The sequence below is a fragment of the Chamaea fasciata genome, unplaced genomic scaffold (assembly GCF_029207755.1).
Source record: "Chamaea fasciata isolate MVZ Bird 193981 ecotype frontalis unplaced genomic scaffold, bChaFas1.0.hap1 SCAF_2, whole genome shotgun sequence".
NCBI lineage: Eukaryota > Metazoa > Chordata > Aves > Passeriformes > Sylviidae > Chamaea > Chamaea fasciata.
Window position 1 is genome coordinate 47638052 of NW_027094087.1, and position 22813 is coordinate 47660864.

The 22813-nt window shown below is 44.2% G+C and overlaps 1 long non-coding RNA gene across 1 annotated transcript in view; it reads left to right on the forward strand.

Moving 5' to 3' along the window:
- Positions 1-22813, forward strand: part of LOC136285157 (uncharacterized) — a 41260-nt gene that overhangs the window by 8971 nt on the left and 9476 nt on the right. Inside the window, exon 2 of the long non-coding RNA XR_010719362.1 lies at positions 20786-20853. This is a non-coding gene — a long non-coding RNA (uncharacterized lncRNA). The remainder of the gene's footprint in view (positions 1-20785; positions 20854-22813) is intronic.

Sequence of the window (22813 nt, forward strand, 5' to 3'; positions counted from 1 at the left end):
TTGGGACCTTTCTACCTGATGAAAGCAGTCTCCAGCATCAGTGTTCAGTGCAGTGCTGGCTGATACAGGCAGGCAACCTATGCCATTACTTGCAAGTGTCTATGAAGTCTATATCCACACAAGAGAGGGAGCAGTTTTCCATCCCAAGGCTCAGTGGTGTGTGCTGATGCACATGCAGGATGCTTAGGGCTACTCCAGACTGCTCTGTCCACGCCACACAGCCCTGGACCCTGGATCTCATATGTATATCTCTGCCCAGTGGGGAACCTGCAGGAATAGTGTTGTCGGACAACATGGGTCTGGGAAAACCATATGTAATGTTCTTGGCCTTATTGCCATTTGGGGGGAATCTTGAGAGTGAATGCATTGGAGGTGCCTGAAGACGTCCCCAAGGAGAAAGCTGCAATTCAGCAGAGGGGACAGTTGGGTTCTCAGGCTTCCCCCCATGACCTCACTGTGGGACATAGTGGTAACATTTCCTAAGTAACCAGTTTTAGTCCTGGGGTGGGATGAGTCCAATATAAACACACACATTTGTATAGATTAGCTGAGCATCTGTGTTATTGTATGCAGATTTTGGAAATACAAGTGGTTAATACCATGTATCAGAGGCACCTTATTCTTTCATACGCACTGCTGAAATAAATCCACTTACATTCCTAGTTAGTAGCTCTACCTGCAGCTCAGCAGAGCTTTGGCTGGGTCTTAGATCTAAACATAACATTTTCCTTCCTAAGATAGCCTACACTTCAGTGATATTCTTAGTGGAAATGCAGTGCAAAAGTGAAATAGATGATATTAATTGTTGTCTAGGAGCTTTCTATCACTGCATAGGAAGCTCTTATTACATTTTTCATCAGGCCATATGGCATCTAAATATAATGTGCTAAATTACTAATGCAGGACAATAAATAACATTATGATTATGTGTTATGGGTGCCACCTCATACATGCACAACAAGTAATTATAGTTGGAATGAGTAATGGAGATTTGAGTGTTATATTTAGGAATATATTAGAAAGGACACAATTTGTCATTAAGGATGGTAATTGTCTCATCTCGCTTTGCAGATTCAATAAGTAGGTGTCCATACTAAGTCAGTCATCTGTGACTGTATCTGTGATCAGTGGAGAGGAACAGGGACTTCAAAAGATAAATAGTCCCTCCTCTCTTAGACAAGTATTTTCAGAGTACTGCATCTCAAAATCTCACACAAACAGAAAATCTTCAACAACACAACATCTTTCTGGGGAAAAAACGAACATCCAGGAAGACCTGGTCACACACTGTAACCTTTCTCAGATGAATCTCCAAGTCTTCTCTGCTTCAGTGAACGATCATCCATAGTGAAACTTTTGATGGTGTTTATTTAAGCCTTTTTTTGTGTGTTCCAGTGATGAAAGTTTCACCATTTCTCTCGGCAGTCTATACCAATGCTTAATTTTCCCTAATCCTGGACTGTAGTCTAGTGATTTAATGTAAATATCCTTGACTGCAATTTATCCCTATTGCTTCTTGTTCTAATAGACATAAGCAAGTTTATTTCATCCTTTTTCACAAGTACTTTTCACATATTTAAAGTTTCCCCCACCCCCAGTTTTCTTTCTTCTTGACAAAATTTGTGTCTTGACACTAAACTAAAGTGCTAGTAAAGCGATATTAGTACGATTTATGTCGAGTTAAACCTTCCCAAGCCCTTCACAGCCCCTCAGTGTTGCACAGACTCCATGCTAGCACTGATCTATCATGCTGCACCCATGGTTGTGACACCCTCATGGTGTTGGTCTCTCAGCCCTGGCTAATTTCAAGTGAGCACTCCCAGCTCTGTCCTGGTAAATCAGGGAGAGGAAAGGGTTAAGTGTTTGGTTGTTTGACACTTTTTATGGACACTAGCTGGTTCACAGCTTTCCCACACATGATGTCCACACTCAAAAGTGACACTTTAGGGGCTTGTTAGCCACTGTTTACAAGCATAATGCAGCTTTTGACTCATACCTGTCATTTTCACATGCCATTTTCACTGACCTTCCAATGCTTTCCAGTTTCTTTCCAGTGATACCTTCATAATTTCCACAAACTGTTCAACAGGAATCCAGCCATTTTGTTTGAGTGTACGTTCATACACTTAATACGCTTAAGGATCTTGTGAGTTACGCTTCACACAGAACATTTCACAGAACTATACATTATACCACAAAATTGTTCTTAACATGCTAATTTAAAACATATTTTTCTTTAGATTAGTTCATAAAGAGAGAGGAAGGAAGATATTTAGCTCCAGACAGCACTTGCAATAGAAATCAGTTATTTCTGTACAGCATCTTTCCTTTGAAATATCACTAAATGATTTCCAGAGAGAGGAAGAATGTAATTTAATGATCCCTTGCACAGCTCAAGCACCTTTCATCAGAGCATCTCAAAGCATTTCAGACAAGCCTCAAAGCTTGTCTGTTTTTCCCCAACTATTTCAGTTGGCCTAATAAAAGATACTGTCTTCCTACACACATTGTATTGTTTAGCACTCAAAGCATTATCATACTTGTTTTACAGATAGCTAAAAGGGGCACAAAGAATCCACATAGTTTTATTTGAGACAGTGAATCTAAGGTGAACTCTGTGGGGCCTGGTTTTCACTGAGTCTCCAGGATGTGCAGAATACATGTTCTCAGATTACAGGCAGACATGTAGAATGGAGTGAGCCTTCATTCCTCTTACATCAGTGGCAAAGTTCCCATTGATCTGAATAAGGCTGAAATTGCGTCCTAGCTTTTCTGGCTGCCGTCTGCCAAAGTCAACTTCAGACCTGTGCATCCTTCCCATCTTCTGCATCACTGTTAGTAATGGAGTTTCTGTCACATCATGCCTGCCACACCATGCCTGGCATTTCCCCCCCCCCCCCCCCCCCCCGCCATAAAGTGATCAAGACAAGTCTAAATAACCAGCAACAGGAGGGGGTCAGTGTGTAGTGTGTGGTTAAACGGTCTCCCCGCAGTCACTGCAGATCCCTGCATCTCCCTGCACACTCTCTGTGCTGACAGAAGGAGCCCTATGAAGAGCCCTTTGGACAGGCTTGCCCTGACCTGGATGTGTGCTGTCCTTGCTCATGAGTGTCCCAGGTCGCAAATAGGCTGCTGACACCACCACAAAAACCATGTCAGGTCTCTGTTATCATGTCTGACCTTTTTAATTAAAGGACAGTCTAACCATTTTGAGAAAATCTAGCAATCTCTTTCAGCTTCACTTTTGCTTAATTAAGACTGTGGATTTGGGCATACAGCACCAAACGCATCCAAAGAAACTGTTGTCTTAAGGAATTAGTCTCAAAACAATGATCATTAAGTCTTTTTATATACTGTCTGTGGAGTATGCACTTTCATTGGAACCCATATTGTAAAACAGAAATACAAACACTTTAAAATACAGATTACAAAACTGAGCACAAAGGCAGAAAATGCCATATACATATGTCTTCTGCTGTTGAGGATAGATGAATATAGTCCTGATGAGAGAGTATGTGTTCATTCTCACTCCCCGTACTGTCCATTTGTCCCTTGCTCCAGGGATCTTCTCAGGCTTGATGGGGGTGCACTCTGGGTGGCTGGTCTTAGTATATTCTTGCTTATTTTCAAGCAAAATGATCACTAAATCCTGTTGCTGTGGTGCTAGACTCAGAACAGAAAGCTCTTGCCCATCTGGCATTTGTTATCTTCAGCTGCCTTTCCTCTTTCATAGGTATTTCAGGTCATGGAAAAAAAGAGAGTTTTTCATACCACCAGTTCAATTTGAAGGTAAAGAACACCAAACCGACGAGGTCTGAGAGTAACTTCTAGGCTCACAGAAACATTTTCATGTCTTTTTGGCAAAATTAAATGCTTGTGTTTCTATACACATTTTGTATTACAAGCCACTTGCAAATCTTTATATCTGATCATTCTCTCATTGTGTTGGACAACAATATGTGGGAGTTTCTTTCCATACTAGATCTTCATGGGTAACTTGCTAGTAAACTAATTTTACATGACTCAGATTTAAATAATAAAAAGGCTTAACTCCAGCCTGAGAAGAGTTTATTGTCCACAACTGTAGCCTAGAGACAAACTCCAGCACCTTTGGGACTCAGCTGAGGCAGCAATTAGGCAGCATTTTATTGTGATGCAGTGAGTGCGCAAAAGATGAAGCTGGACTACTCTCAAGAGCTTAGAAACAAAATTGGCTTCCTGGAGAGAGAACATAAGAAATCTGGCAACCTAAAAATATTTAAAGAGCTTAGAGCTCCCAGGGGAGAATTTCAAGCTATTGAAGTGGAAAAGACTGAGCATTTGCTAAGATTGAAAAAAAAAAGGGGGGGGGGGGTGTGGTACATGAAAAACGACAAAGTGGTTGGTTTTTTTTTTTTTTTTTTACTGTAGCATTTTTCAAAGGGGAAAATATAATAAACCTGAAATCAATCAGTAACACAGGCTTCAATGCAGTGTTCCAAATCAAACAGCCCTGGCTTGAAAACAGGAGTCAAAAGAGATTTTTTTTTTCATTTCAGAATTATAAGGGATTGAGGCCAAGAAACCATTAAATGAGGTGAAAGGTCTAGGGTAGAGGGCATCTTGAGCAAGTCTAATGAAGTCATGGTTGCTTCAGCAGCCACGTTCCCGAAGGATTTTGCTGTGTCTGTCACTGTGTCTCTGTTCCTCTGAATCTGGCTCCCTGGCCTCTGTGGTTATGTGCCAGAGCGTGCTCCACCAGGCACCCTACAAAGCCCCTTTCTGCAGCCCCAGGATGTGCAGCATCCCTGTGTCAAAACACGGACGTGCAAAATGGGATTTATCTTGCCCGTCATTTGGTGTGTGTCGTGCAGGCATTCACCTGGGAGTTGGCTATGCCTGACTCCATGTATTATCAGCGAGGAGCAGCAGGAGCTCACAAGGCACAATTGAGCTCAGCTGAGTGTAAATTTCTATTTTATGCCAAAAGTGTCTGTTTCTCTCTGACTTAAAACGGCATCCTAAGGTGACTAACTCCCAAATGGACACCTACCGCTTAAACATCTACATTTGTTCAATGAACTCTACCCACATAACTGACATCACCCCCGTGAAGACTGTGTATTACAGGTTTCTCTGCTGTTTTCAGGCCCTGCCTTCATGCAACATGTATCCAGGACTAAGATGAATTAGCTGGAACAGTTTCATTTATGTCCTAACAGGAACTAGAGGGTGCAGAGTGTTTATACCTTGTTGTAGACTCTTCTCTTACTTGCCACCATTCCTATGCATTATGCTGACACCCCTGTCTTATATCACCCCTCCAGCCAGGTTTGGGGGCTGAGGAATGCCTATCAGTAAGGAGGGAGGGATGGAGGTCACCACAAAATGGAAATGAAGAAGGCTGGTGGAGGGAAGGAAGCAGTGCAGTATGAGGAAGGGCCAGGATGCTTTATATACAGAGTAACAGCAGCCCAATCTGTCTCCTGGGCATCACAGGTCAGTGCAGTTCACAGCCCTGAGCTCAGCGTGTGTAAGGCAGGTGAGGAGCAGATCACTCAAGTTCTCCACCTGAGTCCTGGGCTGCACTGCAGGTAGAGAGAGCATGCTGTGTGTTATGTGTCTAACATGAAATTAACCCTGCCACACACATCCTACATGCATCTGGTATTACCACCCTGCCTCAGCCATACAGCTCAGCTCGTGATTTCCTATGTCAGAGGCAAACCCATCAAATGAAATGAAACCACAAGAGATGTCTGAAGGATTTCTGCCCCAAGGGCAGAACCAGGCAAATGATCAAAAAAGAAAGTCTTGCTGTGCTCTTCTGTACCTGAGTAAACTTCATCTGCACAAACATTTGACGTCTCTGTTGACTGACAAAGCTGTGCGTAGGCATAACGAGTCAATGAGTTTTAAATAGTCTCCTGAGGATTACTCATTCAGTGCTGAAGGTACTCAATTTCTTCTCATAGTCCCAAGGCATCCCTTTCATGTATTTAATGTCATAGGCTTCCCATGCTGCTGTGTTGCTAGTTTGGAAGTTTTATTATCTCTGGCTGCGATTTGCAGGCAGACAATGTTTGCTGCTGTTATCACTATTCATCAGTCTAAGAGCCTGGTGCAAGTGTGATACCCAGTATCAGAGGGCTTTGTTGAGCCCTGCTTACAGGCTATATACATTGTAAAATCATCTTGCTCACCCTGTGCTGATTATTGGTAAATTGCCCAGAATTCCCTCTCTTTTGTTTGTCAGAAATTAGGGTTACAATGAACAGCAGGGAAAAGGACTGCATTATCTCCTCTGAAATGCACCAGCGCAGCAGCCAGTTTCTGGACACGCCATTCATAAACCAGGAAGCAAAGTGCTGGCTGGCGTGCAAATGTAACAGCAAACACAGCATTCCCTGGAGAGGCTGAGCTGTAATGTGCAAAGACAATGTGGGGCAGTTCTGAATGAGCAGAGGACATGTGGATCTCAGTGTGCTGCAGACAGTTGTGGCTCTGCTATGGCATGGTGCAAGGCCAGATATATATTTAAGGCATTTTCTGCCTCACCATTGTCTGCTCAGGGCATGATACACACTTTCTATATACCCAGAAGTCCTAGGATAAATGCAGTCACATCTGCAGGAGGTGGGGAATTGGACCCTATCCCCAGGACCCCGTGTTCCAGACCTGTGTTAAAGTGCTTTGTGGTCACTGCCATATCAGTGATAAGGATCAGTGCACACTGCATGGCACCCCATAATGCTGAAGAGGTGACAGTGCTGAGGATCTGTGCAAATAGACCCATCCCAGGCCTGACCTGCTTTGTGCTGGAGATCCTGTCACTTTGCTGAAGTGGTGCAGAGGAGAAGGAGCATGATGGAGGTCGGGTTCAGCTGAACATGGGAAGACACAGCCTGGACTATGAAGGGAGGTGGGTATACCTTAAATGAGTTTGTTGCTGACAGGACAATCTGCAGCCCCAGAGTCAGGGCCTTATGGTTGGAATCCAGAGCCATGTGCCCCTCTGCAGTACACTCTTTGTTTATGGATGAGCATCCACAGACAAAGCACATACTGCAGCAAGGCTTGCAAGAAGCAGGTATTATCCATTGTCATATTGCTAGGTGACAAGAAAATAAATGCTTTTATGCCTACCAAGATGTGACTAGCTTTGTCAGTTATGTAACCCACTTGTTCATGCTGTTGTCAGGATCAAAAGACCTGACACAGCTTCTTGGCCTTCAGAAACCCTAAAGATCTGGGCTACATTGCATTAGCATGATGCATACCAATAGAAGGGTTGGAGCATCCTCAATGAACTCTTCTTGTGGCCATATATTTGCTTTTCTCAGGTTAGCTCAGGTCTGCAATATGCAGTGATTAAAAACCAAGCAGACTCTTAAAAGTCTTATAATTTTAAAGTTACATATTTAATAAACAATTCACCCAAATCATAGCTTGTTTTATAGTAGAGACGTGAAAAGGGATCAGATGTGTGAAGTGTCAGATCAAGGTTAATTTAAGACATGCATCAGACACTTAAGAAACACCAGTAGCACTTTGTACCCTTGTTGAAATCTCACGAAGGTACACCATCTCAAAGTGTTCTACAAACAAGCAGTTGTGCCTCTGCTATAAGAGATATTGTAATGTATTGTTCCCATTACAGATAGGAAAAGTTAAAACAAAAGGGACGTGGATTTGTCTCTTGTCAGTGGCAGAGCTAGGATTGGATTCACTTGTCCTGATTTTTTGCTCTAACCTCCAGCATTGTTTCTCAGGTGTTATCTCAGCCAACCCTTCACAGATGAACAGTGGGGCAGGAAGCAGAGTAAAGCCTAATGAGGCCAGTGTTCATCTCAAATTAGATCAATACTAATGGAACCTGAGTAGCTGCTTGGAAATTACTGTGGGTTGACAACTCAATAATGTGAGGAAGATAAAGACCTGTGCATTTTAGTGAGGAAAGAGATCCTCAGGTTAAAACTCACACAAACTAAACCAGACTAAGAGGTGGAGGACTAACTTACGATTTTGGTAGCTGTTTATCTGCTCTTTGTGGTATAGCTGAGTTTGACAAATGTCAATACTTTACTTGGCTTACAGTTATTTTATTTTTGTACTTGGAAATCCCTAATCACAGTGAACTGTTGTTCACTAGGTGCTCTTAACACACAGTTCATGGCCCTGTGGCCTTCCTGAGCGGCAGATGCATTAAACCTAGGCAAGGACATGGCAGAGACAAGGGGACTTGCCTCAAGGGGCAAAATTGAGATGGTACTGCATGAAATGCAGCCATCAGTGTCTCTGTAGACATTGACTCACTTTCAGAATTATAGGTTCCAGGGTAAGGAGTAGAGGGGGAAGAAACCAAGTGAGAGCCCTTCCCAGGCAGCAGAGAGCCCAGATGAAGTCCTTTGAGTGCTGTTCTGGTGAGGAATGCTCTTTTAGCTTCTGTCGTGTGCATGAGCAACTTCCTTGGAGCATCCCTCTCTGCCGTTGTTCTCATCCTCTACTATCCCCACTCCTAGGCAGATGCCAATGCTGTCTGGACATGCCTTTTGGAAATGAGCTTCTCTATGGGATGGAGGGCTGCACGCTGCCTTTGGAGAAAAAGAGGACCAGGATTACTGCTCCCTGAAGAACTGAAATAACTATTTACCCACAGCAAGAAAATGTTATTTTTGGGGCAAAAGGGAGCTGTAATGTTTTCCTGTTACAGTAGTTGGCAGCATTTCTCTATAGCCCAAACAGTTCCTTCTTACGGGGATCTTTACTCTTTGCTGGAAGTTTACTAGAGGGAGAGACATATATGAAGAATTCTGTAATTCAAATACAATATACTGACAGGTTTAAACCCTGGGAGACTATTAGGGCGGAGTGAAGGAACAGCAGAGTGGGAACTAGGAGCCTGAGCTGAGAGGATACTTGTGGCTATGTGCAGAGCATTGTTGCATGTATAGTGACTTTCAAAAAAGCAAGGACATCTCTTGCAGTTTTTCTCGGTTCATCCAGATGTTTCAACTTACTAGATTTGAGTGATGGCATGGGGAAATGTGAACCAAATGAGTTAGCTAAGACAACTGCACTTTGAGGCTGAGGTAGCTGAATGAGCTGATCTAAGACGCAAGGAGCATTTCATGGAAATACAGAAGAAAGTTGGGTAGTGACTTGCCTCTCCTACAGAATTCATTATAAGCCATCCAATGACCCTGGTTTTCCTCTTCCATTAACAACTTGAACCTCTTTTGCTTCAGGAGAAGGTTAGTGGAGAGGCTGCAGTGGCTTAACCCTGGCAGAATTTGTCTTACTCTGTAGCTTCATCTTACAGGGGCCACACAAACCTGACTCACAAGTAAAGAATGAGTTCTCTCTTCAGGGAATGCCGAAGGGCCTCTTGTTCAGCTGGTTGCCTGTGTTTGCCCTTGTTTTGCCTAGTCAGTGTGAGCACTAGGTCGTTTTCTGCACAGTTCTTCACACAGCTGCAGCACTGGCACTTCACCAGACACTGTCCCCCAAGCCAGGCACCTACCAAACACACTCGCTCATCAGCAACAAGCCATAAACAACAAAGTAAGATACTTGGTTTTGGACATAATGTTCTTTGGGGAGAGTGTTGCCCATGATGTGGCACTGGTGGCTGATTCAGCCAGGGTATAAGCTGCTGTTGTAGCTATAGCCATGGTGCAGCAGGTGTTAAATCTAGTGCATGTGTTGCACTGAACACATTTGCAGCTTGGGTGCATAGCTGGATGGTAAAACCATAAACACCTCAGGCCTAAACACCACAGGAAAACCCCACGCTTGCATGTGTATCAGATGTGCCTTCCTCATGGCACCATTCTTTAACAGATGGTTTTTAAACCCCTTTTCTCTGTGTTCAAAGGAGCAGAGGAATATTTGCATCCATCCCATCCTAAGGCAGTGGCCTGCCCTCCTCTTCCGGTGTTTGGGGCTGTTTGTGGGCACTGCAGAAGCTGTGGTGCACAGCCCTCTGACTCCTGGGGGCTCAGCCCACACCAATGGCAGAAGGGCCAGACTTGTACTTTCCAGCTCAGCACCCCTGACCATCTCCTTGTGCCAGCTCCAGTGTCCACCCAAGCAGTGAGGCAATTCAGCAAACTGAGCCGACTGAAAATTAACCCTACCAAAAGGGGAAAAAAATGGGAGGGGAGGATTGCACTGAGACCAATCAGCCCCTGGCACCACACACCCTACAGCCAAAGGAGCACAGGAGTCAGCAGAGAGAGAGAGCTGCCTTTTGGCTGGAGCCCAGCTGTAGGTCAGCTTAGGCCAGTTGTGAAACCACACAGCCCCTGTGCTGCTGAGAGAGCAGGCGTGCTCACCAACAAACATCTCTGTGGAGAGCTTCACTGTCAGTATTTGTGTTAGGGAGCCTGGAACATCCCTAATGGATCCAGCCACTTCTGCAATTCCCGTCTGAGGCCTCAAAGATTTAATGCCTGTTTTCCCAAGCAAGAAAAGAGCAGATTCCCACTGCATGTGCACTGTGAGTGCCCTGCGAGGGTGATTTTGTGTCATGCCACTAGAGAAGTGCCTCAGGGCAGAGCTGGGTCTTGTTCTTTTGCAAAGTGGGAGGCATAAATAGTTAATAGAAGAACAAAAGAGGAGAGCTATGCCAGGGTATACACCAGGGAAAGTGAGAGCACAAATTAACCTTATGGCTTGCCTTTTGAAGAACCACACAAAGTTTTGGACGTTTCTACAGTAGCGTAGCAGCAGTGATGGTGTAAGGCTATAAGCATGACAGAATTTATAGAAAGAGATTATGTCTACCAGCTGACCATGTTGTAGTAAGCAGACACATAAGCTCTTCTTCAGGCCTGTTTTAGATTTGGAAAACTTATGTCTCTGAAAACATGTTTTGCCTAGGAAATAGACTGGTCTAATAAACCTCTTTTCCACCGGTCTTGCCCCACAGCTGATTTCAGGATACTCTTCAGGGAAAAGTTTCAGCAGGAAATTCAGTTCTCACCCTTGAAACATTAACTCGTAGACCCACATTGTTAAAGGCACATCAGAGGCAGGAGTGCAGTGCAGCCAATTACACACTGAATTAATTCTTCTCCCTTCTCTGCCCCCTGCCAGGCACCACCACACGCCATCTAGTGAAGTAACAAAGAACGCTGCCAGACATATCGTGCACATGTAGGCTACATTTATCATATTAACCATGAAACGATGCCTACTGGAGAGAGCAGGCGCTTTTCTTCAAACTCCAGTTATTTGTTTTAAGGTAGCTACCCTAAGGAAAGGGCCTTTCCCAGCCTTTGCTGTTACATAAACTGTGGCATTTATCAACCACTACTGTGATGGGATTGATATGAGGAGACAAAATTTACACAAAAATTGCTTAATTCATATTCAGTAAGCTTGAGGAGGCCTGTAAGGTATCTGTTGCCTAAAATATTTCCTGGCTTAAAGGTAGATGCCGTTTCAAAACTAACTTTATCACCACGTAACTGCGGCCCAGAGTGAACTGAACTCCCTGGCCCTTGAAAGCCACATTCCTCCCGCTGGCGTGGCTGCAGCCTGCGCAGCGGAGCTGAGGAATCCCTGTGTCCTTCCTGCTTCGGGCTGTCGTGCTCTAGCAGCAGCCAGAGCTACAGGAAGTAATGCCGAGCACACACCCTCCCTTTGTGCTTTAGGAACCTTACAAAGGCAGCAAACACTTGTCCTTTGTCAGCGAATAAAGCAGAGAGCTTAAGACACAGAAGATTTATAGGTGTACTGTCCCAGCACTGCGTGCTTGGATTTACCCACACTCAGATCCCATTTACTTTAATAGGGATGTTGCTGCTAAAACCCGGCACGATGTTTAAAATATTTACCCCATAGAGAGCAGATAATCTGGGAAGTAACAAGGTGTCATTTCCTACCAAATGTGTTCTCTGACTATAACCACATGTTAGTGGTACTATTTAGGGGCATGCTAGAGCAAAGAGCCAATTCACCACTTAACAGCACAGTTAAGCTGTGCCACCATGTGAACTAGGAGGGTTCTGTTTGCTGTCATGCTGATATTTGTCAGATATGAAAAAGGAAAAAAAAATTATAATACCAAAGCTGGAACATCAGGCTTCCTTGTGTGTGGCTTGCTTTTCTTATTTTTCTTTTAATCCTTAGGACAAAATACTTTTTTTCTCGTAGTCCAACTCTGAAGTTTATTAGATTTCTGTAAGTGCTTCAATGGTGCTCCTCACATGTGACCACCACGATGACGTGGTGGTTCTAGAGATCATGTTAAGCATGGCAGAAGGATGCGTCATGTCAGGAATTCTGCCTTCCTTTTCAAAAATGTCAAAATGCTACCTAGCCTTTCATTTTGCCAGGATTTTGCCCATTCTGGTGTTGACATCAGCAGATTTTACTCTGTCATTTGTGACATAAAGCAAAGACAGGAGCTGAGTTCTCCCATCACATCACCTACCCCTTGCTCAGTTCTGAATTAAGGCACATCAGCACAGCACAGCTTTAAACCTCTGAAGAAGCCACAAACCCCAGCAGCTTCTATGAAACTGGAGCCTTTCTCCTGCCCAGACTAAAGTGGTGCTTGATTGACTCTCCTTGTCGGTGGACAAGGAGACTTGTTATGAGATGTATTAATGAGTGTGTTGGGAGGGATTAACCACAGTCCCTCACCTTGAAATGGCTTCAGCTTGATTTCTTATGGAAATGAGGGCAGCTGTATACATATATCTCAGTCTCTGCTTTTCTGCATATCTGCAGTACCTTCTGAATTCACTGACCAATGTCAGCAGTCTGTAACAGAGGACTAGCAGTCTTAAAGATAATTAAGTTGCTAAATGTTCATTAAAGTTGGCCGTGAACTACAGGAGAAAGAACCTATTGTCATTTAAAATAACAATGTGGCTCAGCACTAACTTGTCCCAAAGAATCCCTGTCGGGGAGGATATTATGCAAACCCTTTTTTCCTCCCTACACATGTATTCAGTAGAGCAGGATCCAGCCCAAAAAACTGCAGTTTCTTTCTAGATTATTTCTAAGGTGGAGTCCCAGATATGTTATTGCATAGATAATTAACCATCAAACACTAATGAATTCCTTCAAATATGGTAAAAGGCATCACAGAGAGTGTGCTGTAACATCCTGCCAAATGAAGCAGTCTATTCAAAACTATAATAGGATCACTAGTAGGGTTGCCCAAAACACTAGAAATAATCTAGTGGTATTAGAAAGGTTCACTTTGATGTGGGGTATGTGGTAGCATCCAAACGGTTTTCATCAGGTCCTTGCATGGAGTTGTTGGGCTTGTTGAGCTTGCGCACATGTTGCAGTTCACCCATTTTGTACTCTAACCCCATCCATTTTGTGCATGCTGGTGTGGCAGCAGCAGCAGCCTCTGTCTCAGGCACTTTGCAGGGAGGAATCTCCTCACTTTGCAGCCCTGCCCCACAAATACAGGAAAGCAGAGTCTCTAAGCACAGATTGAGCAAGGAGCTGACATCGTTTCATCAGGAGCCCAAACCCCCTTGTGCTGTGACACAGAGAAGGGGTGGGAGTGACAGGCATTCCCTGCTCATCCCCGAGCCCAGAGCTACCACTTGAAACAGATGTCTGTGTGAAAAAGGCCTCACACCTGCCAAACCACCACCCTCAAGCTTCCTTCCTTGTTTCTTCAGGCCTCAGAATAATAACAGCATTTGTGCAATATGTACCGATGCCTGTGGTTTTCTCTTATCCCTGTACACATGCTATTGAACCTCCCCGGAGCAAAAATCAGACAGCAAAGCCTTACAGGATGGGAGAAAAGAAGTGAACAGTGAAGCAATGTGTACTCTGCTCAGCTGGGTTCACTTTTCAACAGCAATAAAAAAAGGAGGAAAAGTGTGGGTCAGTGTTGCAAACCTTGCTGGAGAGGCATTTGAATCTGATAAATACTACAGGCACCTCATTTGCACGTATAGTGCAGAGCACTAAACTAGAAAAATAATCCGTTAACAGAAAAGTCATCTTGAATCGGAAACTTTCAAGATTTCATTTTTAACTGCGGTGAGAATTTAGCATTTTATTGCTGCTTTGCTTTTGGTTCCTGTTTTTGCTAGCATTGAGAAATGAGGTGCCTTAGGAAGCTGCATGGTATGTAACAGGCAGGAGCAGCCTGTATACAAAGGAAGGAAGATGATGTGGCAGAATATTGTTGAGGAAAGATCCTGTTTGTACAGGGAGCTGGAGAATAGAACCAGAACAGAGCAGGGATGCAGAATTGAAAGGAAATCAACCCAAAATGATGTTTGTGTGCGAGAGCCTACTAGAGCCACCAAAAAAAAAGTAAAAATCAGGATTGTCTTTTCTCTGATTTCTTGTTCTGTAGTGGAGTGAATAAGAGAGAAGAAGAAAGGGCAGACACGCTAGCTTGAACTCCCCTGCCAGTCTTTCCTCCCAGTGCTGTCCTGTAGCAGTGACTCCAGCAGCAGTCAGGTTTGCATCAAAACTGCCAGAGCTGACCAAAAGTTTCTCAACAGTCATTCCTAGCTGTGTTTTATCCCAGGGACACTTATTTCAAGAACAACTTCTGAAAAGGTCCTGACTAGATTTCTGAATTTTTGAGATGTACTAAAAAACATCTCTTAGGTTTTGGGGTTTTTAAAACAATAAACTGATTCAATGAGCTTCAGTTCCTGATAAATATTTGCCTGTTTTGCAGATGCTGTATGTGTAGCAGAGGGAAGTGACTTCCCTGCAATATATGCCCATTTCAGGTCACACACTCTTTTGTTAGCCCTTTTAAAGCACAGCCAGTTAAGGTCATTACATTCTCTAAATAAGTCTCTAATATGGTTTTCAATAAACTCATCTTCTCAAAGTCATATCAAATATCTTGAAAACATCTTGTTATCCCTGCAACAGGAGGATTAGCCTGTGAGTAATCTGGGTGGTGCTGCAGCAAGTGTTTGGGGTTTTTCTAATTGCTTCAAGTTGTTTATGGTCAAATTTAGAGACCAATGCATGCAAATCCTGCATCCAAACCTGAGCATTTGTAGTTACTTTTTGCTTGTGTGGAACTTTCTTGCTTTGGTGTGAGCAACTTTGATCTTTGATACACTGACCAGCTTCCTGCAGTAGGCGGGAGAGACATTCTGTGTCTGCAAGCTGCGTCAAGAGTTTACCAAAGTTGCTGATTCCTAAAATTCAGGCGAGCAGTGCCACAGCACATACTATAAATGACCTTTTTCTCCTGGCCTGCTGGCTGTAAACAAGCTTTATACAAACATAGGCATGGAAAGCACCATACTAAGGTGTTTTTTGATTTGTGTTGTTGATCTGGTGGTTTGGGTGGACCCTGCTGAAATTCCCTATAAAAAAGGCAGTGCATGAAAATGCCTCTCCCATGAAATTTGGAATAATCTTAATTGTAACAACCCAGAGATTTCTAGCACATATCAGAGGTGTCCTGGACCCAAGCAAAAAATAACATGATTCTTATCCCAAAGCATGCAAAATGCAGTCAGCCAGTGCTGAGTGGGGAGTGAATCACTGGTTCAATAAGCTTCAGTTCCTGATAAAATGTCTGAGGGAGATGTAACTGGTCAGGGAGTTTTTCTAGGCATTGAGAGCCTAAGAGCCTGGAAAGCCTGTTTCCTCAGGAAATTTCCAAGGGCAATTTGCATGATTTGTGCATTTCTATGGGTGATGGATGATGTCACTGGATAATTTTGGTAATTCTAATGGCAGGTGCAATATGGGTGGGACAAAGGGAAAGCGAAGGGGGTTAAAATTCCTCCTTTGTTTTAGATACATCTCCTGCTCTTCACAATGTGGCTGGCACCGCTCACTCTGCACTGATGGGCTGAGGCAAAGAGACACACACTGGAGACAACCAAAGCTCTTGTGTATAGCTGCACCAAGGTGGGACAGTGCCATGAACTCCATCAGCTCTCCCTGCCAGGCATGGTGAGGTGCTGTATGGATGGCTAGGAGATCCCCAGACATAGTAAGGTGCCATGTGGCATGGGGATCTCAAGACTGGAGGGCTTGTGAGCAGGGTTGGGTTCCAGGCAGCAAGTCCTGCCTTCCCATGTGGCCTACATATGAAATCAGGGATGTGTCTGGTATATGTATATCCAAGTGATCTCTTTTAGAGATCCCATCCCATGCTGGGGACATGTGGGATGTATGCCACCCCAGCATGCACACTGTCCCTTTCACAATAAGCAGTGAATGGCCCAGCTCTCTACGAGGCAGCAGCAGTGCTGCAAGTTTTAAATTTAAAAAAAAAAAAAGCCCCAGCATACTTCCCAGTCCCTAAGTTCTGATGTCTGAGTATGCCAGGTGACATCCCAGGTGGGATGGGAGCTGCAGACGTGGATTTCAGGTAGCCATCAGCACCAAGGTATGTATCTGCAGGATGTGGGGATGGGAAGTGCCTGCCCAGGTCTGCTTCTGCCGCTTCAGTGCTGACTAGGCACACGAAAAGCTTCATTGTGGTAAGGAATGTCCTCTCTTCTCACCGTTTGGTACATTTGATCAGCCTCTCTGGGTTTGTATGATGCATGTCTGAATAGGAAACAGGAAGGAGCTGCAAATGGAAATTTCAAGCTGTCAACAACAGAGCAAACCCCAACCAACTTCCCATAGCCTGGGCGTAAAACCCAGGCTGTGCACTTCAGCTTCAAGTGACAGAAGATGCTGAATTTGACACAGAGCCTTCTGAAATCCGCAAGTGCTGGAGATGAAAGAAATGGCTTTGTCTTGGTTATATCTGCCCCAGGAGAGGGCCCAGGTTCCAGCATCCCTTGGCACAGCTCTGCCTGTTGCCTCTGAGCCCTCTCACCCTTAGGCTGGCCATCCTATTTTGTTTGGAGGTGGCTGTGGGAGAGGAGCATGCCATGTATAAAAGCTCCGCTGTGCCACTTGCTGATGGGGGAGAGAACACACCCTGGTCTCTTTTGTTCACAACATAAATCACAGTGTCACATTTGTCTTTGGTTTCACTAGAAATGCACCAGAGAGTGTTTTAGCCCATAGCTGTATAACCCATGTCCAGCTGCCATGAAAATGCATGTGAACAGGAGAAAAGATCTATGATACAAGAGCCTAATACCTGTATTGTCAAATATTTCTGTATACACTATCATCCCAATCCAGAACTAGTCACCACAAACAGTGCATGGAAGAGTACAGAATTTATGCTGATCTCCAGTTGATCAGTTTCTCATCCAAGGACTGATGAGTGTGTGACCTTTTTCTAGGAAAGAGATACTCCCACCAGCTATATAACTTCACAAATCCACAAAACAAACAAGTTGCCATTCTGCAAAACCCTCATACCTACGGAATTCTTATTTCCTGGGAGGTGTGGATTTCAGGTAAACAGTGCTGGATTCGTGAATTATTTTGCTAGGCTGAAGGAGAATACACAATACATGTGTATCTGTAAGTTGGTATAAATCCAACTGAGACTAAAAATATTAGTGGTGAAATTGTGAAAGTTCTGCAGACTTACAGTTTCCCACAGAGGTGCTTGTTGTGCTGGTCTGCATTCCTATGGGTAAGGGCTTCCTTCTATGCATGTGTGAGGATGAGTGAAAATGGGATTGTCCCATAGTACTGACTGGTTAAAACCATAATTTTTTAATTATAGCCATGAACTCTAGACTTGGTAGAATGGACAGAGAGAGGATAATTTTCCTTGAAAAGACTGGGTAGCTGAATAGGGATTCTTTTAAATAGGATGAAAGTAAGAGATCAAGGGGTGCAGATCATCAGAGTGCTTTGCAGTTGGAAAAAAAAGTGTGAGCATTTTCAGTCCATGGGGAGATGAATGGAGACAGAAAGCAATAAAGCAAGTCCAGAATATGTGAAGGTAGAATCTTCATATGGCCTTGCTGCAGGGCTTGTTTTCTGTGCTAGTGGTTTGGGGAACTGGTAAAACTGGACTGGGACATTAAAGGCTGTAATCCCAATTCATCATTTATAGCCTGCTCGTGTCCAGGCAGACATGTCCATCCCAGCCTTCTCAGATACAGTGAACTGCTGCATTTCACAATCATGGGAAGGGCTTTCCAGCTGCACGATCCGAACGTTTTGAAGTGACACATGGTGCATAATATTAACTTGGTTCAGACAATCAGCTTTAAACATCTGAATCTGATTTCTTGATGCTAATTCCTCTTGCTCAATCTTTATTTCAGCTGTGTGGAATTCTCAGACCTTTCTGACCCTGACTTATCGTTTCCTGATGTTTTATTGCTAAGTCATTGAGGTTTCAGGGAGGCTGATGTTTCTAAAATGTGCACACCTTTGATTGTACGCATGGCTGGCGTGTCAGACCGAACTTTTCATACGCTCTGTATATATCACTGTCTGCAATGCTTGTGTGCTCTGCAGTTGCACCATTTGGTGTGCTTATCTGCATGCCCCATTAGTGCAGTCCTCCTTTAAATGTGGTTGTTATTTAAGGCTTTTCAAAAGCTCAGCCTCTGCACAGTACAAAACTTGATCTGAGCCTACGTCCGCTCTTGTCACTCATGTACAGGTTCCATCTGTTCCCCTTTTCCTCTCCCGTTGCTGCTTGCCACATCCAGACCACATGCTGCTTATACATTGTACAATAGACATTTCTGCACACACACTTTTGAAAATGTGGCTCTTAGTGCTTTATTGTTCACATGTGTCTTGTTGCTTAAGGCAAGTTTTATCAGTAACAATTTTGTTGTTTACTGACACGTAGAATAAAATGGATACTGTTAAAATGTGACCAGAGGAGAGTAAAAAGACCTTTGATACACCAATTACACAATTTCTGCCAGCTTTCTGAATATTCTCCCCTGCCATCACTTCCCCAGATTCTGTAGTTACCCAAGAATAAAGCGAGATCCTAACATCACTCATGGCAATTGAGGGCCACTCCGCTCTGCATGAGGCAGCTCCATGTTGGTAAAGGTTGACCAGCACCTCCCCTGCTCCTGTGTCTGGTGAGGAGATAAGATGGGGCCTTCTAGCATTCCCTTCCAGCAAGGCACCCCTGGCTTCTGCTTTGGATCTCCTTTACAGGTCCCCCGTGGCACCTTGCAAAATGGCTACATTCTTCCATTTGGGGAAAGAAAATTCCCTACAGGGACTAGTTCTGGAAGTGGAATCAGTGCTAGGAAAGCCTATGAAGATGCTTCTCTTGCAGGAGCTGAGCTGAACTCTAGCAGCTCCCCCAGTTTGCAGACTGGAGCAGACCCAGAGGTATGCAATGACAAGGGAATTAACGCAGGCAGATTCCCTGGGAGCCTTCTCAGGCCTTTCTCATCACACCTCGCTCCATGCCTGTGGTGAGACTGGAGTATCTGCAAACAGATCACACTGGGTGCAACTCCCAGTAATGTTCCTGGGTGACTGCAGCAGGGATGGCACACAGCCCAATATACTGGATTATTGCCACCCAGGGATTTCCCACACCAGGAAAACCCCCAACTGCCCAAAACCTCCAGTTTCCCACCTGGAGAAACCCAAGTCCTGCCTCTGGCGATGATAATTCTCATACTGGGGAAGACCACAAATGGTAGGAATAAACCCGGTTTCTATCAGATGAAAGCTCCCCTGCCAAAGACAGTGTGTGCTTCCAACACAGACACAGTCCACTACGAGCAGCCACACAGCTCCTCTTGCATCCTGCACATGCAACCAGATGCTGAAAAAACACCTCAGAACAGGAACATAAAGACTCTTCCATTTCTGACCATGGACTGCAGCCATGGCTCATAGGGTGTCTCATGGCTACTGTTCCACCCTGTGGCTCCCATCTCACCCAAGTCCCCTCTGGAGATCAGAAAAAGCGGTGAGGAGACCCAAGGTCTCTTTTCCCTCAGAAGGGGTGGGCAGGAAGAGACAGCTTTGTTTGCACCAAAATACTCATCGCTTTCAGATACAATTCACTGAATATTTTGTGTACTGGCCTGTACCAAATTTGAGGCCATTCACTGGTCAGAGGGGAGGCATGAAGGATTTGAAAGAAGAGAATGGAGCAGAGCTCTTGGCAAGCTGTTGTAGATAGGAAAGCAGGCAGGTAGGAGCAGAGATGAAACAAGTGCTTAAAAGAGTTATTTATTCAGGAGAAACAAGGGCTTTAAGTGACATTTGAGTACGGGAAAGAAATCAGTATCCGTGGTTTCCACTGGTGTTCAGAGTGCTAAAAGCAGAAGTGGTTGCTGAAGTCTAAACAGGAATGTGGGGCTGAGCTCTCAGCTTCCTCCCAAATTGTATGATTTACAGGCTCATTTGATTTACAGACTCATGTGCAGAAGAGGTCTTATTTTATAGAATTTCAGGCCTTTTTGAAACAATTTGCTTTGTGAGCAGTGGAACTAATGGCTCTTGGTTTCTTGAGGGTCTCTGACCATTGCTTTATACTCACCTCCCTTCTCTCCCCTACTCCTAAAATAAAATGTCTGCAATGAGCCCCACTCTTCCCTCATTATATGCTCTAAGACCCTTTCCTGGGCTGCAGTCAGGTCCATATATGCTGCCTGATCAGCTAATGCATACATAGCCAGCCAGCATGCATATACTCACTAGCCAGGTGACAGCTGGCTGCATTTCTTTAGTTGAGGTCCCTACCCCTCACACAGCAATCAGTTTGCACAAAATTTAGAAAGGAAATCAGTAGATGTTGAAATTTCTACCTTTCAGTCCTGTGTGAAATCAGGTACAAATTATTGATGGAGCTGGACAGACAGATGGAATCTGAGCTAAAAACCTTCTGTTGTATTGGCGTTGGATGTATATGTAGGATATTAGTCCAAGTTCTGGAATTCATTTCTCTCTCTCTCTCTCTCTTTTCCAGCTATTTTTAACCTGGATATGTTCTGTGATTTGTTTCCCACACAGCACAGAAACTGGCACAGCTGAGGGGTGAGTGAGTGGTGGGAGAGGGGAAGGGGAAATCAGGGGATGCTTATGTTGATGCTGCTCCTGAAAGAAGGGCTCATGAAAAGATCTTCTCAGATCTGTAAAATGTGGAGTCCCACACCTCCCCACAGAAAAACTGTGACTCTAAATATATTCACAGTCTTAACGTGCTCAGATACAGGGCAAAAAGAGCTAGAGAAATTAGGGGAAACCGTAAAAAAAACCAGCGGAAACAGCAGCCAGTTTTGAAATGTAATGTTTTCTGTCACAGCTCAACATCTTGGTACTGCCCACATTCTTGTGTGTTCATCTCAAGACATCCCTCTGCACAGGGAAAATCCTGTTTGTGGCAGCTCAGCCTCTTGCACAGAGTGCACATCAACTCAGAAACCCTTTATCTGACTTACTATACATACAAACCTCGAGCTTGAAAGAACAGAGGTTTTATCTGGAAAAACATAGGAAAAAGCTTCTTGAGCATTCATTTACAAAATGAGACCTCTAATTGTGAAGCATTTCTTCAGTTAACTATAGATAATTATAATGTGTGAGATCTGCTTTTCCCCCTGTGTTCTGTTTAACACTGTTTGTTAGACATGAAAGGAAAAGAGGATTAAAAGGCAGAGATGGTATTGTAAACAACCCTTCAGGGGAGGTGGGAAAACAACAGTAACTCTCTCAAACAGAACACAAAGATGCCCTTAGGAAAAGGTTTTCAGTGTCCTGCATTTGAAAGTTAATGAGTAAATTGATGTCAAATATTGCTTTAAGGACTGATAGTGCCATCTTTAAGATCTCAAGAATGCACCACAACTGAGAAGAGACAAAGGGAATTTTTAATGGGCAATAAATGGACTAATATTTTTTGATGCAAAGCTATAAGCAGGTTAGTTCTCATGGGATGTGGGTTTGGTCTGTACTTCCTGGCACTGTGACTTTATTTTTTTCATTTGCTTTACATTGTCTTTTGATGAAGCACTGATTTTTCTTTTAAAAAGAAAAAAAAGGTGGTCTTAGTAAATAATCCTCCTTTGAGTTACAGTAAGTCCCTTGAGGAGTATAGAGTTGGCTGGTTTGGGGTTGTGTAGGCACATGTCAGACCATCTCCCCACTATCCTGTTATGGCCTCGCCTCACACCAATCTCAGGTTGCTTGGTCATCTCTGTCCCTGCAGTTTTGCAAGACCACCTTGTACAGATGCCTCCTTCACCCAGAGCTACCTGCCAAGAATCTTTCAAGATCCTACTGATGTCCTCCCAACCTTTTACGCACCCAGGGATCCCAAAACCATAACACCTGCTCCCAGCTGCCTCTTACTTAGCCTCACACCTCAGAAATGCACAGGCCACTTCACAAACCTCACCTACTCCCCATTTCTCAAAAATCTCCTTTGCCATCACCACAACATTAAGACAGATCTGCTTACACTACCAGAAGTTGCCAGCCTTAAAAAAAGAGAATCAGCTCCCCAAGTCTAAACACACAGATACATGGGAGCACATGCCCAGCCTTGAGGGAGTGCATCAAGAAGACCTCCACCCTCTTATCACTGCTGCTCTCTGGCTGACTTAACCTATTCCCAAGTGTCAGCCCCTACCTTGCAGTACTTTCTCGGTGGATAAAAAACACTTAGTTTAGCTTTTCTGCTCAGCTGCTATGTTCTAGCTCTTCCAGATCAACTAAAACCCCAGTCTGCTCATACTTTCAAGCCAGACCCTGCCTCTCAGAGCTACAGGTTGTACTGTTCCTTGAAAACCTCCCATCCTTCTCCCAGCACTCAGCTTCTCTCCAGGAGACATCCTGACCTAGTACAGCATCTGCCCTCTCTGCAGGAGAGGTGCCTGTGCTACAGCACAGATCACATGTCTCCCTGTCCTTGCAAGCTTGAGTACTTCAGTACTTGGACAAAAAGACAGGCTTGGCTCCTCTGTGTCATCTGCCTCTCTTCTCAGGACATTTTTTA